Genomic DNA, 18,084 nt, shown 5'->3' on the forward strand with positions numbered 1-18,084 from the left:
CCAAGTATATGTTATGTGTCCCACACCAGGGGATGGCACTGAACAAGACACAGTCTCCATTCTCATAGTCCAGTGGGCAGAGAGCAAGTAAGCAGTTATGCTTACACAATTATGCTATTATAATGACAGCACTGTAATTGGTACAAGGACATGACATGCACAAGGTGAGGCAGGCAACCTGGTCTGGGGTGTTTCTAGGAGGACTTTCCAGAAGAGACTGCTAAGTCCTCAAAAAGTTTCCTATTTAGATAAGTTTTTTTTTAATCCCAGCTTTGGTACTAATTCAACAGGCCATTCTAGTCACACTGTCAGCACAACACAACTCACAGCAAAGACTCCCTTGTTCCTGGGCTCTGGAGGCTGCCAGCCCCGAGCCTCACAGTAAATACTCCACAAACCACTTCTCCTCGCCCATCGTGGTGTCTCCTCCCTGGGGCACATGGTGGTGACTTCCCAGAGCTGCCGCTCCTTCCAAACCTCACTGGCCCCCGGGCAGGTAAAATTGGGACACAACTCCAGTTGCTAATGAAGAGACGATGTTCCTCTAATGAAAACAGGACATGGTGCTGAGAGCACACTCTGGATGAATAATTACATCCTAATTAAACATTGCCTGTTTTTTTCCCCACTCATTTATTCCGTATTAAATGTGAATGAAGTTTGCTTCATGCAAGACTCAGCTCTGACACATTCCTGTGAAGTCACCACGAAGTTATTTCTCTCGTGATGCTTATTATACCACTTGGTGCTCTTTTAAAAAATTGGGATGTATATATAAGCTTTGTAGGTGGAAAACTTTCTCTGTAACTCTGGATTCTCTTCAGACAGATGATCTGCCCTGGGAGTTTTTCTGAATGAGCCTTCCTTCCAGATTCTCCTTGGCATGATCCTCTCCACTGATTAAATCCATTCTCCAATGCAATAATGACCAACTTCATTTACTCTTCGTGCCACTGCAGCCCGGAAGGGAAAGGTGAGAGAAGATGGCCTTAGCCAGTTATTGGCATAAGGCTAAGAGAGAGTACAGTCATCTTCCGGAACAGGATCGGGCTGACTTGGGCGAGTTAGCAAGTTTTCAAGGCCTTGTATGTTATTTCTTCATGGTTTGACTTTATCATCTATTCAGAAGCTTTGCAATTTCTCCAAATGTTAGACATCTTCATATTCAAATGCATTTCAAAGCCCAGATTTTTCTGAGCTAAACAGGCTTACCTGGGCAACTTCCTATGGCATAGAGCATCAAGAGCTGTCTATGTTTTGCAACGATCATGACCCCAGATGGGCAGGAGACAGCACAACTGGTGAAGAAAAAGGAATCAGGAGTGGCGGTCGTCATTAGTCCTGTTTGCCAGGATGGCAGTTCCCGGTTTCTTTATGTGTGGGCCCATATGATTGGTTCGGGCCAACGAGTTGTAAACAAAAGAAAGATGTGACACTCTCAGACTGGAGCAGTTAATTGCTGGTGTGAGAGCCTCCAGAGCACTTGAGCTGATGGCAGCTCCCTCAGCAAGGGTCCCTGGGCACCTCCTAAGTGTGTGTGTACTATATACATGTACTACCATAATTAACTAATACCTCAAGGTCCCGAGGGTGACGTTCATTTCTAATAAAAATGAATATAAACCCCCGTTTCAAAAAATGTTTCTGATAATTTCTTCTTTTTTTGCCAATGTCTTGTCAGATCTGATTAGATCATCGTTGTTTTACTGCATAACGTAGCAGATGCAGGACTCATATTGGGAGCAGAAATGTCAGTTCTGCCTCTTTCTTATTGCTCACTCAGGCTTCTATTATTGCTGTTAACGTCAAACCACAGGAATCCTTTTAAACCATTTGTCTATTTAATGAGGGCTATTTTAGTTAAAACTAGATAACATAATCTCTAACTCAATAAAAGCTGAAAATTATGGGAAAACAAAAAAAGTGCATTGACAAGCGAGGACACCACGTTAACCCCTCTGGATGTGGGATCCCCATTTTTGCCTCTGGGTCTCTCTGGACAATATACAGTTCAGAACCATCCAACATGCGGGCCAAGTAAGGGCTCCGGTGTCATTAAAGTATTAAATAACGCTAAATGTAATTTCTTTGTTACTTTTTTTAAATTATAAAATATAAATATTGAATTTTTATTGATGCGAAGACATGCATTTTTTCACATTTTAATATCTCTGAAATTAAAATGGATCTTACAATCCTTAGTATGTCATAGTTTAAATGGTAGCTTTTTAAAACTTTTCTTAATGTACATAAAATGATGGTAATCGGTGGCATCCTCGGTAAATAAAATATGACACATAGGAATTCTAGAATTATCTTCTCTCCACCTGAATGGATTGTTTTGTGATCTCTTTTAGAGACCACTGCTCTACAGTCTTGCTACTCAAAGTGTGTTTTCTGGACCAGCATTGGGAGCATCACCTGGGAGTCTGTTAGAAAAGCAGACTCCCTGCTCCCACCCCCAGACCTCCTCAACCACATCTGCATTTTAACAAGATCTCCAGGAATCCGTGCGCATATTAAGGTTTGAGAAGCCCTGCTCTAGAGGTGTTGAAATTTGAGACTCTTCCAGGGGGAGCTTATACTGTACGTGGTGAGAGCAGACACACTTCAAAGGCAAGTGCCTTATCTACCCAGCTAATGTCTACTCTTTTAAGACTCAGCTCTGGGGCATCTCCTCAGTGGTGTGCTGGTAAATGTTTAACAACTGGCTCTCAGGAAAGAAAACAAAACTGATTTGTATTATTTGCCAGTTTCCGTGGTATAAATATTCCTCCCATGCCTGATTTCAAGCTACCAGTGGTTGTTTTGGGTAGCATTCCTGGAAATTTGACAATCAGCTGTCTAGAGCCAGTACAAACCAGCTGCAGCACCTTCCTCCAAAAAGTCCTTCCTGACCACTCCTCCTCTCCCTTTTCCAAGGCTGGATAAGAACTGCCCCACCTGCACATATCTCCTTCAAGACAGAACCACATTGTGCTACTTAATATTATCCAGTGTCTGTGTGGTAGGCAGAATTATGGCTCCCCCAAAGATGGCCGTGTCCTAATCCCCAGTATTTGTAAATACGTTATGCTATTTTACCAAACAGCTGACCTTGAGATGGAAAGATTATCCTGGATTATCTGGGTGGATTGAAGACAATCACAAGGGTCCTCATAAATCAAAGAGAAAACTGGAGAGTTGGAGTGATGGAATGTGAGAAAGACACGATCAGAGTAGACGGACGGAGTCACGGGCCAAGGACTCCCCGAGAGTCTCCAGAAAGGAACGTGCCTTGCCGACACCTTGATTTGAGTGCGACTGATTTAGTGAGATTTCTTTTGAACCTCTGACCTCCAGAACTGTAGCAAGACTGTGTTGTTTTGAATAACTAAGTTTGAGGCAATTTGTTACAGCAGCCATAGAAAACTAATACAATCTATCTCTCCCTATAGATCAGTGGTTCTTAATCTTGCCTACACATTGGAATCACTGAGAATATTTAAAAATTACAGATGCTGATTTCATCATGGCATGCTCATTAGGTTTTTGTTTTTTGGTGAGGAAGATTGGCTCTGAGCTAACATCTGTGCTCATCTTCTTCTATTTTGTATGTGAGACGCCACCACAGCATGGCTTGATGAGCGGTGCGTCAGTCCCCACCTGGGATTTGAACCTGGGATCCCCAGGGTGCTGAAGCAAAGTGTGCAAATTTAACCACTATGCCACCAGATTGGCCCCTCATTAGGATTTTTAAAATATATTTTTTAATTTTTTTTTTCAAATTTTTATTTTTTTAATTTTTCCCCCAAAGCCCCAGTAGATAGTTGTATGTCATAGCTGCATATCCTTCTGGTTGCTGTATGTGGGACGCAGCCTCAGCATGGCCAGAGAAGCAGTGAGTCGGTGCGCACCCGGGATCCAAACCTGGGCCGCCAACAGCGGAGTGCGCGCACTTAACCGCTAAGCCAAGGGGCGGCCCTCATTAGGATTTTTAAAAGCATCCCAGAGGGCATGAGGGAGCATGGGGCTCCTGATTCCACCAGCTGAGAACTTGTTAGAAATGCAGAATTTCGGGCCCTAACTCAGGCCTACAGAATCAAAATCTGCATTTTAACAAGGTCCCCAGGTGACTTGAGTGAACGTTAAATTTGAGGGGCACCACTCTAGCTCGTGAGCATTTGGAAGACAGAGGCTGTGCTCCTGACCTGGTACCCCCAGCACCCCGCACAGTGCCTGGCACAGAGGGGGCACTCAGTACATATTACGTGAGTGGATAACTGAGTTCTGAACAACAGAAAGCTTGAATGCTAGAGCGATATAGGAAGAAACCGATGGTTTCAGAAAGATCTAAGATGATGGTTTTCAAACTTTTTTTTAAGTAGAAGAGCTTTTTTCTTCTAACAGAAGTCATATGTAGAACTTGAATATATAAGACAGATAAAAGTGATGCCAATAGATTCCCCGCTCAGCCTCTCCCCTGGCCTCTGGGACCCCTCCATGGGTGGTACCCTGGAGCTCAGAGGACACAGCAGGACACTCTGGCTAGAGGAGAGGACAGCAGGGGCCTAAACAGGATGCAGGGTACAGAAGGTCCAGAGCAAGAGCAGGCCAGGTGGCAGTGTGACGCATAGCAAGTGTCACTTCCAAGGGGTAGTTGTACAGATAAAAAGCAGGGCAAGTTCACTGCACTCGAAGGTGTCAGGCCTAATAGATCAAATAGGCCCTGTGCAAAGTAAGCTAAGGTCCAGGTGCAGAGGTGACGAGTGGGCAGGGGGAGGAAGACAGCTGCAGAGCCCCCAACATCCAGACAGGGCTCAGACAAGGCAAGAGGGGACAGGCAGTCCTGCGTGCCCACCATCCGCTGGTGTTTCCATTCATCTGTCATTCTGTTCCAGATTCAAAGTCCAGGAAAAGAGAATCTAATTGACATGACTTGGGATCATGCCCTCCTCGGCTGGGGGAGGACAAGTCACCTCCATTTACAATCCTATCAAAACTGTACCCAGAAGGAAAGAAGTAATTCCCCCAAAGAAAATCTAAGTGCTGATAGGAATGAGCAGTCAAAAACAGCATGTGCCCATCATGGGCAAGTAGTGTTATTTCCATTTTTCAGATAAGAAATTGAGGTTCAGGTTGGTTGGAAAACTTGCCCCATGTTGGCATAGAGAGTAAGTGCTGGCCCTAGGCTTTGAACCCCGAGTGGTCTCGTGCTGGTGCTCTTTGCAGGACAGCATGTTGTCTGGTAAGAGTCTAGCTCCGGGGACTGAGGCATGGGGACAGAGCAGGACCAGCAGCAGGACTAGGGTGACCCAGGAGTCCCTGTGCTCGCTCTGCCAGGACAGGATAGGTGCCGAGCCTGCATGGGGAGGACAGTGCTGAATGGGGACAGTAGGGAGGAGCCAGTAAGTCAGCACAAGTCTAGGAGGACAGTCCCCCCCCACCAGGTAACCCTGCTGATCCTAGGGGCTGCTGCCCTCTACTCCCAATTTAAATATCTGTATTAGTTGGCCAGGGCTTCCATAAGAAAATATCACAGACTGGGTGGCTTAAACAACAGAAATGTATTGTCTTACAGTTCTGGAGGCTAGAAGTCCAAAATCAAGTGTCTGTAGCCTGGTTCCTTCTGTGGGCTGTGAGGAAATGATCTGTCCCAGCCCTCTCCTCTTGGTTGTACATGGCCATCTCTTCCCTATGTCTCTTCACATCGTCTTCCCTCTATGAGTGTCTCTGAGTCCAAATTTCCGCTTTTTATAAGGATACCAGTCATATTGGTTTAGGGCCCACTCTAATGATCTCATTTTAACTTGATTACCTCTCTAAACACAATATTTTCAAATAAAGTCACATTCTGAGGTACTAGGGGTTAGGATCTCTGAGGGGAACAGAATTCAACCCACAACAGCCCCCTTTTTGGCACCAGGAGAAAATTCCTGGCTGTTGTATGTTCCTCCTTGACTCAAGGTGGGACTGTTCACAGGACGTGTTATTCCCAGAAGTTTTTGGAACATCAGCTGTGTGCCTGGCAGTGAATTCCAGCCCTCGCAGAACTCACAGGCTGGTGAGGGAAAAGGACTTGTAAATGGACTATTCTACAAGGCATTTGGAGGCATGGTAGATGCGGTGTAAAAGAGCAGTGAAGAGCCCAGAATCTGTGACCAGATTGCATTTGAATTCTAGCCCTGCCACGTACATGCTGTGTGACCCTGAGCTTGTTGCCCAGCCTTTCTGTGCCTTTGTTTTCTCATCTATAAAATAGGCATAATAATAGTAACTACCTTATTGGTTGTTATGAGGATTCAATGAGTAAACATTCCTAAAAGTGCTAGCAAGTGCTATGTAAGTGTTTGTTAAACAAAACTGTTAAAGGTAAACCCAGGGTACCAAGGAAACAGAGGAGAGATACCTAACCCACTTAGAACTTTAAGGGACAGTCAGGAACGCTTCCTGGGTCCTGCGGTTGTCAACTGATGGAGGCTGCCGAGGAGGACGAAAGGCCAGGGTCTCCAGGGGGCATCTGCAGCACATTAGAGGAGGTAGGGGGGTGATGAAATGGGGGCTTCAGCTCCTCTAGAGTGTGTCCCCCACTCTTCCTCCAGGCACAGCAGGAGATGGCTGGGCCAGCTAAGCCACAGTCATTTCTTGGAAGAGAAACGTCAACAGAGACAGCACAGCCCCATCTGAGCCCCGCGTGGAGCTCCCACCACCTAGAAGCAGGATGGGCCTCTCTCCTGTTCACGCACAGGTCAGTGCAAGACTTTAATCCCAGTCCAGCTGCCTGTGGGTACCAAGCGTACATCTGCTTTGCCTCTACACAGAAGTCTGTGTACATCCAAGGGATTAAACAAATTAGCAGCTAAGACTGATTAGAAAGCCAACACTTCTTTAACCCTATCCCAACCACCACCACCTCCCACCACCAAAATTGTTTTTAATCATCTCACAGGCCTTCTACAGTCATCCAGTCATCTCTAGATAAACTGCAGTTTAAAAAATTGTCCATGCCCCAACGACCCCATCCCCAAGGGTTGGATAATTAAACGCAACCTGATTCCTAGAGATTGCAACTAGAGCCACCTTTGATGGGAGCCTCACGAGCACTAATGAGCTCCTTTGCTGACAGGTGGAGAGAGGGCCACAGACACAGGAGTCAGAGGCACCGTCTGCAAACTGGAGGGAGCAGATGTCATTTAAAAGGCTTCTCTCTGGGGTCTGCAATCAGCAACCAAAGCCAGGGGCCCACATATGACCAGGCCACTCCTGAATCTCTTGATCCCTGCAGAGCCACTGTTACCTCTCTCTTCCAGAGTGCTCTGAGGAGGATCACTCCGATATTGAGATCTCTCATAATTTCCATTTCTCTGCTTGTTTAGAATTTGTTTCTTCACTGTGCATTCAGTGAACTTGGGAAGTTGGTTAGCAGGGACAGTGGCCCCCACCCGGCCTCCACCCATTATTTACAAGGAGGTAACACACTGAGAAAGGCCTTCCAGCCTGAGGGTTGTTTCCTCTTGAGATGTCACATGTACTACAGGCCTTAATGAGGCCGATGTGCAGTGAATAAGAAAATTAGTTTCTTGCTGCGTGTCATTATTGGTGAACGCTTGCCTATTGATACACTGAAACTGCAAGGGAGCAGCCCATTAAGCTTAGATCGAGAGGTAACCACACTCCGGAGTAAGGTGGGGGGAAGAGTTTGTGTGGGAATCAAATTTGCCAGACCACTGGAATCCCCAAACGTGCTGCTCCTTGCTGTCTCCTTGCTGTCCATCTCAGACAGGAGCGGGTAATGTATCAGAGAGTGAAGCGGAATTGCATTAAAGCAATGACGCACAAAATGATTGAGCTTAACATTCCTTCTCTCCTTTGCTGGAAGCGTCTCAAGAGCGAGGGGTGTGTCTTGTTTTTCCAAAGCTAGCCTCCCACCTGATGTCCTGCTCTATTTCTATTCGCACTAAAGTGGTTTCAGGGCTGAGGCAGAAACTGCGATGGCCAAGAGAGAAGGCGAGAAGTGGTAGAGATGGCAGCGACTGAGAATAATACGGTTACTTCCGTTTATTGAGCCCTTACTCAGGGTAGGCACAGTGTTAAGCACAGCCCCCCAGGGAGTGCAGCTTTCTAAGAATCCCAGCCAGGTCCTTTCTCCTCTGAGTGGGGAAGGGGAACGAGCCAGGCGGCAATGCCCAGACGCCCTGCTGCAAGCGGCGGGGGAGCTGTGGAACCCTTTTGTGCCCATACACATACATTAGGATGCTTTAAGTTAATATTCACAGCCACCTTCAGGGGTAGGAACTATTATTCCCAATTTACACATGAGGAAACTGAAACCCAGGGAAGTCAATGGATTTGATGAACAGCTGGTGAACGGTAGAGCTTGGATTCAAACCCAGCTCTGTCTGTCTCCAAAGCTGGCACGCTCAAGTCTCTCCCCCCAGATATCCATTTAGGGGAGGCCCAAACACAAATAAAGGGTCTGGTAGCTGGAGTGCAGAAAAACACAGACTCTAGGCATGTGCTCCCCTGAGGGTTAGCTGGAGCTCCATAACCTTCTCTGCTGGTCCAGGAAGCTAATCATTATGCAAGTGTGTGAGAACTATACTATTGTATCTGTTCTATTCAAAAAGTAAATAATTCCCCAAATTGGGTGCTTTAAGTATTATTAGTATCAAATTATTTGCAACACCCTTCATAACTGATTGTAGCATAAGTCTCAGTGGTTCTCAAAGGAAGTGGTGCCTCAGAAGCAGATTCCTGGCCCCCACCCCAGATTCTGATCTGGTCTGTCTGGGGTAAGCCTCAGAAACCTGAGTATTAAACAAATTTCCCAAGAGATTCTGAAGCCAATTGGCCCATAGGCCCCACTCAGAGGGCCCTGCTTAGAGTGTGCTGGATCTTCTCTCTCAAGTCATGGGGTTGTTTGGGAGGTCCCTAAGACCAGAGTCCAGAGTCCTGGGTTCTAATCTCAGCCAGCTGCTCCCCAGCTGTGTGGCCTTAGGCTGATCTCTCTGGTCTCAGTTTCCTCCCTGGGCACCGGACTAGATGATCTCTAAGAGTAAAAGCTTCTGAGGCAGGGTCCCAATCCAGCCCATCAGGAGTGGAGCTGTGTGCTTTCTTAAAGGTAGAGACGAGGGAAGGGAGCTGGAGAGCAGGTAAGGAGGGAAGATGGTTAGTGGGCAGACGTGGTCCTGCCATCCAGTGAGCAAGGCCCCGTGGACAGGGCTGCAGCAAGATGCTTCAGAGTAGTTGAGTCACCACACCTGTATACAGCCCAGCCGGAGGAGAGGCTGACTCACTGGTGCCCCATCGCTTCTGCAGACAGAGTTCAGGTAAAACGCTTCTAGACCATATGGGTCCTGGAAAGGGATTCCTTGCAGAGGGAAAGCACTTAGGTGGGAGTCAGAAGCCCTGGGTTCTCCTTGCTCTGGCACTAACCCCAGGTCCTTTCCTGCGCTCCTTCACTTCTTTGGGTCTCAGGGCCAGCCAACCATAAAACAAGGCTCTGGCATTAGACTGATATCCAAGGCCCCTTCTCGGTCTATGATTTGACGATTCTGAAGCGTCATTCCCACCCTGCAGACCCTGTGTCTTGTAGATTCTGTCACAGGCACCAAGCTGCTCCATAAACTAAAGGGGAGTGAAGACTGACAGAGGGGGGAAGTATAAGACATTTTATACAAATAACATGTCTAAGCTCAGAATTGCCACTTGAACCTCTGCACACGCTCACAATTAATGTGCCGTTACTGCTCAACAGCCTGTTCCTAACACTGCGGTCGGAATCACTTTGCTTACGTAGGGAGGGGGCAAAGCGCAGCACCAGCTGTGCCTGTGAACATGGCTTCAAGCTGGAAGTGAGATTGCCTCCATACTGCCCTTAATGGGGCTGCAAAGAACCCAAGGGGACAGAGACAATGCAGGAGAGAGGGGAGGGTGGGAAGAGGGCAGGAGTGACACTTTCATCTTGGTTCACTGGTCTCGTCCCTTCCCAGGCTCCTTAGCCAGCTGTAGAGGGGGTGGAGGGGACAGTAGGAGCTGTGTGGTGTCAAGACCCCTGTCCTGTGTGCTCAGGGCAAGAGCCATGAGGAAGCAGGAGATCTTCTGTTTATTTAGCATGCACTTGCTGAGGAGCTATGGAAGCGCCAAGCCCTGTGCTAAGAGTAAGGGATGCAGAAATGAGTAAGATCCCCATCCCTCCGAACACCAGCCTTGAACCACGTCTCAGTCCAATTCCCGCCACCAGGAGCTACCTGCAAGGCCCAGCTGGAGGAAGCCTCGCCCGATGGACCCCCTACCCCTGGATAAAGAGGAGCAGTGCAGGCCAGCAGGCAGCGCAAGGTGATGGGGAGGCTCTCATTCCACGGTATCAGGGACATTTCTCCCTGCTCTCCTACTTCTCCTGACGCTGTCCTAATTCAGGTTCTTGTCAGCCCTCACCTAGAGGTTGTAATGGCCTCCTCACAATGGCGAAGCCACGTTCTAACGGCAGGACAAAGGAGATGGTGATTGGGGCCTGTGCTGTGAGTTGATGGGTCAGTGTCTCAGGGTCTTGCATTCACTCCAAGATCTCTAAGTCTTTTTTTTTTTTAATCACAGTGTTAGAAGTAGCCTTGTTAACACACTACTTCCAATTGTGGAGAAGGCACCACATTCAGGAGCTGTGCTGGGAAGAGACCCGCTCCCCCTGCTCCCTCATTCTCCCTCCAATTGTTCTGACTTCCAGGCCTGCTTCCCTTTCATACTCTCAGCTCTGCTAAACTCTCCAGGTAAACCTCTCCAAAGCCCACTTGGATGGGTCACTCTGCTGTTCACAGACCCCTGAGATTCCGGCTGACCCTCAACAATGCTTACTACCACTATTCACAATGTCACTACCACTATTGGCTGTCTGTGACATTCTAGAAGCTCTTCTGGATGTTCTGTGTGCATTACCTCATATAATCTTCACCCTGTCCTATTAGGTAGGAGTATTACTAATCCCATTTTACAGATGGGAAAACTGAGCTTCAAAGAAGCTAAGTTGCCCTAGGCGATAGTGTGAAAGTGGCAGAGCCAGGATTTGACCCCTCAGCCCATGCCTTCCCACTACGCTTCAGTGTCTCTCTGTGATAATGTCACAAACTGGTCCGTGCTGAGTGTCAAAGGCCAGAATCCTTAACTGCTACCTTTTAATGCTATCTAAAGGGGTGTTCTGTGAAACTAGTCCTCGAGATGCTGCACGGAGAAGGGGCTCTAGGTCAAATACATATAGGAGAGGCTTTGCTTTCTGCCTGCCTCCTGAGGTTCACAATGAACAGCAGCCCTGAGAAGGGACCAGTCTCCTTGCATGACAGGACAATGTGTTGAGATAATATTTTACATTTGTTCTCACTCTATTTTTCCTCCCCCAGCCCCTTCTCCCTGAGAAAGTAACCAGCCTTTTGTTTCCTCTTGACTGAGGGGAGATTTGTTCGGGAGGATCTCACTAGCCGCTTGTTGACACACCTTTCCTGCATTTGGTTGGGAGAAATTCTGCTAGACCCTCCTGGGTGGGGGGGTGGGGGAAGTGCTTGTGCCTGATGGAGAGTGGGGTGGGAGACGAGGCAGAGACAGGAGCTGGAAATTCTCCAAGATGAAAAGGGAACACAGGTTGGGGGGAGGGGGGTTCCGAGAGAAGTTGGCCCCAAGGCCAGATGGGAGCTGTGAGGATCTGATAGGGGCCCATGGGGAAGCCAGCTCCAGGTTCTGAGGCTCTGGCCTGAGTTAAGTTCCCCACATCCAAGCCCGGCACAGGCACAGCAGACCCACCGCCCCTCACGTGGGCATGGGCTCCTGCACCAAGAGCCCTTTGTGGATGCTGCTCCATCCTGAGCCCTAAGGGTCCTGCTCTGTGTCATACCTCAGGACATTGTCATAACCCTGAGGGAGGAGAGCAGGATCAGGAGGAGCTCTCAGTGACAATAGGGTGAATTTTCTATTAGCCTGGTGGATTGGAGGCTCAGGTTCAGAGTCAATTAGATTTTTAAGAAAAAAAATGTAACTCAACAGTTCTTGCACATCTAAGGTAGAATTTTAATTCTTGCCCTTTTAACTTGATAGCTCTTGATTTGTCCACAGAAATCTTTTTAAACATGCAAAATCTATATTAACAACCATTGGAATTGTTGGTTATTGGATCACATTTTGGGAAATTCTGACTTCAGAACATTAGCCTCCACATCTAGGACTTCACTTCCCAGGAATAATGAGCCAACCCTACCAGGTAAGAAGGACAAGAGGGGTAGAGAGAAGGAGGGGAGAGCGGGAGAGGGAGAAAGCGCAAGCCAGGGAGTGGGGCGGGTGGAGAGGGATTGAGTTAGAGAACAATGGGGAGAGAAGGACAGAGAAGAGAGGAGGGGGAGAGATTGGAGGAGAGGGGAGGGAGAGGAGAGTCCACTGCGGGAGCAGGGGGCACTTGGCCACGCTGCTCAGAACACCCGGGCCAGGGCAGCACCCCACCTCACCTGGGAGTGAAGCAGATCCTAGCGGGTTGCAACACCAGATGGGCAAGAAGGAGGAGGGGCTGGATGTACAGCTGAGAAGAGGCCCAGCTCAGTTGTGAGGGCAGAATCCTTTCAGAGAGGCGCCCTGGTGCTGATGAGAGTGCATTATGGAACTGAGGACTTCCCCTAGCTGGAACGAGGAGCTGGGGCTAGAGACTCAGCTGGGGCCAAGTCCTTAAGGGCAGGAGAGGCAGTGCCTGGCTTCTCTCTGCTTGTCCAAAGGCAAAGCTGACAACGCGTGCCTTCCGGGAGCTCCCCTCCCTCTCTGCCCCTTTCCTTCTTCAGAATGACTCCTCCCACCTCCCTTCCAGGCACCTTCAGAGAAGATGTCTAATAAACCCATCCTCACTAATTGTCTTAATCTGTTACCTCTCCAAAAAGTATGAGAATGTGGGAAAAGAGCAAGGAAAATATCTCTGATTGTGGAATATTCATTTACATTGCCTAAACAGTGGGAAAGATGCTTAAAAAGGAAAGAGATTGAGGATTGTGGCCAAATTCCCTCTGTTTTTGCTTAGGGCAAGATAGATGACTAAGCTAAAAATGCAAACTCTGACCATGAAGCTGAATGGCAAAGTGAATTGGGAATCGGGAGACTAGATATAGACCTGCCTTGGCCAGTTGGCTGTGGGACCTGAGGCTGGTCGTAGACCCAATGCGCCTTCTGTCCACAGGGGATGGGACTGAAGGGTTCAATCCAGACATTTCCTTCTGTAGGGTACCTCCCAGCTCTAACATTCTATAGTTTCACAAATGGAGTTTAACATAAAAATCAAGTGAAATTATAACTGCATCAACCCAGTGCAGATATAAGACGCCCATAATTGTTACTGAGCTATGTAAATAAATAGTCAGCAGTTCATTCAAAGAGCTATACCTAGTGGTACTTTTGCCTCCAGAACAAGTGTTTCTGGGGTCACATGCACATTCACGGAGCAAGGAGAGAGGAGAAAGAAGAGTCTGTGTGCTCTGCCCGCCCCCCAACCCTCCCCAACACACACACACACACACACACAGGAGGAGGAGCTTGCTGGCTTTTACCGGCCTTAGGGCTGATGACTGAGGCCCAGCCTCCCCCAACCTTGTCCTGCGGGAGGAAGATGTGACACCACGACCCAGCCTTATGTCCCTTTACAGGTATTATTCCCACAACAACCTTGAGGTAGTATACTAGTCAAGACTTCTGGTTACAAATGTCAGAAACCCAACTCAGACTAGTTTCAATAAACAAGGGAATTTATTGGCTCAGATAATTGGCAAATCCAGGGGTACATCTGTTTTCAGATACAGCTGAAACCAGAAATCAAGTGATTTCATTAGGGCTCTCTCTTTTATAACCTCTGCTTATTCTGCTTGGCTTCACTCTTTGGACAGCCTATTCCTATGTGGTAGGATAGATGGCTACCACACCTCCATACTCCTATCCTCCTAGCTAGCAGCTCCAGCAGAAAAAAATCTTTCTTTCTTAATAGCCCAGCCAAAAAGATCCAATTGGCCAGTTTGAGTCATATGCTCCTCCCTGAATGAAACTGTGTGGCCAGAGGGGTGAAATTCTGAGTAGACAGACCTGGGTCACACACCACGCCTGTGACCTGGAGGACGAAGTGGGAGTCAGCCCCACTTGAACCCCTGGAGTGGGTTACCTACAAGAAAAAAGAGTAAAGAAGGAATTCTAGACAGGTGAAAACATCAGATTTCTTCAAATAGATTGTTTTTAAGCCCATTTTACAGAAGAGAAAATTGAGGATCATATTTGTTATGTAACTTACCTAAGTTTAGAAAATTAGAGTCACAGAGCTTGGACTTGCAGCCACATTTGTCTGCCTCTGAAGGGCATGTTTTAACCCCTAAACTCTACTAACTAAGCGGTCCCAGCATCACCAGGAGCTCCATTATCCAACTCCAAATACTCGGGCTTGTCATCCAAGGGTCCCGTAATAGCCGAGGTTGCAAGTTCGAGACCCCTGGACCCTCAAGGAGCTTGCTGCTCTCTCCATTTCTCTTCCTCTACCTTTCCCCAGTTGGAAGGAAGGAACTAGGGAACCACAAATACGCCTCTCATTACCCCTTCCAAGGCTGAATACACAATATGTGGAATGGGCCCAGCGTCACCATTTAAGACAAAAGTTCTCAACCACAGTGCGTTCACACTGGTGATGTGAATCATTTGTAAGATGTCTTGCAAGTGATTTGTTTTATTAATAGTTAAAATACTGGAGTTTGCAAATGATTTACCTTTTTAAAAACACAAAGCAGAGAAAATTCAAGGTTATCCCTGTAACAACACCCATCGCATTCACCTGTATTCCTTGCTTCCTTGAGTGGGAGAGAGGTGAAGTTGAAGTGAGCAGGCATGATTTTGTCATTGCCCTGCACTGGCTGTGGGAGATTTTCTTGCTTGTGTGGCCTACCAGAAAAAGGGTTGGGAATCGTTGATTTAAGGGAGGACTTCCGCCCACAAATACCTTCTCAATACCTACTTTCAATTCCCCCAAGCAAAGATATATTGGTTTTAAAAGCTAAAGCGTTTAAAGTGTTCGACAGTTACTTGCATATTATTGTGAATTGTAGAATACCCTTGTTCAAGATTAAAGTATTCTGGAGATCCTAGATGAATGGAGACATTTCTGAGTACTTTCAGATAATAAAAACTTCTGAAGGACTAAAGAAAAAAGCCAAACTTTAAAGTGGAGCTTTAAATAGAGTTGAAACCTTAGAGTTAATAGATAATTTTATGCAAAATAACTTTCACACTAGCAAGCAGCTTCCAGAGTGAGTGACAAAGTAGGCAGCAAATTTTTTTTGCCATTGTGGCAAAGTGGAGCTTTTTCCTTTCAGTTCTTTTTTCTTTCTGGATATTTTTAATGTACTTGTAGTGTAAGAGAGAGCTCGATTGTACACCCATGTTCATAGCAGCGTTATTCACAATAGCCAAGAGGTGGAAGCACCCCAAATGTCCACTGATGGATGATGAATGAATGGATAAAGAAAATGTGGTATATATACACAATGGAATATTATTCAGCCTTAAAAAGGAAGGAAATCCTGTCACGTGCTACAACATGGATGAACCTTGCAGATAGTATACTAAATAAAATAAGCCAGTCACAGAAAGGCAAACACTGTATGATTTCACTTGTATGAGGTGCCTCAAGTAGTCAAATTCATAGAAACAGAGAGGAGAATGGTGGCTGCAGGGGCTGGAGGGAGGGGGAGGTGGGGGAGTTGTTGTTTAATGGGTGTAGAGTTTCATTGTTGCAAGATGAAAATGTTCTAGACAGCTCTTGCACAACAATGTGATTATAGTTGATGCTACAGAACTGTACACTTAAAAACTGTTAAGAGGGGGGCCGGCCTGGTGGTGTGGTGGTCAAAAGCATGCGCTCTGCTGCAGCAGCCCAGGGTTCTCAGGTTCAGATCCCAGGCCCGCACCGACACACCACTTGTCAAACCATGCTGTGGCGGTGTCCCGTATAAAGTAGAGGCAGATGGGCACAGATGTTAGCCCCAGGCCAATCTTCCTCGGCAAAAAGAGGAGGATTGGCATCAGCTGTTAGCTCAAGGCTGATCTTCCTCACACACACAAAAAAATGGTTAAGATGGTAAATTTTATGGTACGTATTTTCTGCACATTTTTTTAAACATGAAAAGAAAAAAAACAAAAAGCCAGAAAACTAGGGTTGAGCTATTCAGTCCTTTGAAACAAACAAACAAAAAGGGAGGGAGGAAGAGGCAGTAATTGGTCCCAGAACCTAATTCTAGGAACCTTTGGAAATCAAAAGTGACAGTGATTTCCTCTCTGGTAGAATAAATGTCAAAAGAAAAATTTACCTGCAGCAATTTATTTCAAAAAAGGAGCACTCAGAAGTAGGAAGAAGAGGAGAGAGCAAGGGAAGAATGAGTAATGAGAAGCAAAGCTACAAGATGTAGTCTAAAAAAAAAATTGTTTTCAATAATACACACAAAAATAACGCAGCAATGCCATACCTAGCATTGTACAAAGTATAAAAGTGTTGCCACAGCTGTCACAAAAGCCCTTCATGCGCTGGCAGGGAAGGAGGGCTTATGACATTGAAATACAATCTCACCAATCATAATGGTGAGGCTTTTAGAGTTTAACCAGATTGCTTTCCCCACACGTAGCAGAAGAAAATAGAATGGAGATAAAGAATAATTTGAAGGCATGGAAGCCTATGAAGATAAACCAGCCAAAGCCAGGGGTTCTGGGTAGTCAAGGGTGGTTTGTGCAGATGAGCGTGAAGGGAGTGTTACTGGCAGACTGGAGGAAGCAGGGCATTGAAAGGAAGGTGAGAAGACAGCCAAAGACAAATTTTATCAGTAGGAAAAAAAATTGCTGAAAGTTGGTTTTGCTTTCTCCCTTCCTAGAAACGAAATAGCTTTTACTTAGGTTTTATGAGTCCTTGCCTTCTTCCCACTCTAACCCCACGGACACTAGAGGGTTGAGACAAGGCAAAGACAAACCGCCCTGGGGAGCTGGCCCAGAAACAGTGCTGGAGCTCCCAGGGAGGGCCCGAGGCTGGCCGCAAGGCGCAAGCAGGAGCATGCTGGGTTACTGATGCCATGAGGTGGTGTACACAGAGGCAGCTTGGTGGAAACTCTGTCACGCAGATGGCTACAAGAAAGCCAGCCTGGCCAGCAGCCACACATCATGTCATTATAATGTGCAGCCCTTAGGGACCGGGAGAAGGCTGGCTGAAGGAGGCTGGTTACTTGCCCTGCCCACTCTGGACACCAGGATCCCGTCAGCAGTGGTTAGGTAGGGCTCCTCTCCCAGTCAGATTCCATTTATGAAGATCCTTGGAAGTGTTCTTTAATTTAGACTTCAATAAAGATAAGACCGATATTTGAGAATGGCTGAGTCTCACATTATGTAATGAGAACTACCTAAAATTTACTGTACTGTGAACTTGGGAAAACTGCAGCTGGGTTCTGATGTTGACTTCCACTCCTTCCGCAGTAAACAACTGATGAGTCCGTTGATTTTATGTTATCCAGGTCTAGTTGATCTGGTTCTTCCATTCCACCTAATTCTTGGCTCCTACTGGTCCCGGTTCAGGTAATTGTTTCTTGTATCGAGGCTCTTGTTGCTAATTGCAGAGAATTCCCAATCTCTATATCTGTAATGTCTCAAAGTTCTGATTTTAAATAACAAAGGCCGTATTAATTGATATCCAGGGAAGTTGTCTTTTCCAATGTGTTCCGCAAAATGCCTACTGTCAGTTATTTATAACCCACAAATGGCTCCTTTCTCTACTGGCAATGTGTTCTTCTGCTCCATCATTAGCATCTGCTTGCCTCTGCTTAGCTGCCTCTGTGGTGGGCTGGGTTGAAAACTGGCTCCTTTTGTCAGAAGAATTACTTCCGGACTGAATCTGATCTTCCCTCTCCGGCAAGAAATATGGATTTTAGGATACTTTTTGAACAACCCTATTCAATATCCCCCTTTGGCTTCAGATGGTTTAGAGTTTTATTCATTATGTGTCTGTGTAGATGAGGTCAAGAGGTAGATGAGGGCAAGAACTTGAAGACTGGGCCACCGTGTGTGGATGCGAGTTTACACACT

General features: G+C 46.7%; 1 pseudogene; it reads left to right on the forward strand.

The window, feature by feature from the left end:
• The first annotated feature begins 1,268 nt into the window (after window positions 1–1,268).
• Window positions 1,269–18,084, forward strand: part of LOC131401110 (trafficking kinesin-binding protein 2-like) — a 144,490-nt pseudogene continuing 127,674 nt past the window's right edge.

Source organism: Diceros bicornis, chromosome 4, assembly GCF_020826845.1.
Source record: "Diceros bicornis minor isolate mBicDic1 chromosome 4, mDicBic1.mat.cur, whole genome shotgun sequence".
In the NCBI taxonomy this organism is placed as follows: domain Eukaryota; kingdom Metazoa; phylum Chordata; class Mammalia; order Perissodactyla; family Rhinocerotidae; genus Diceros; species Diceros bicornis.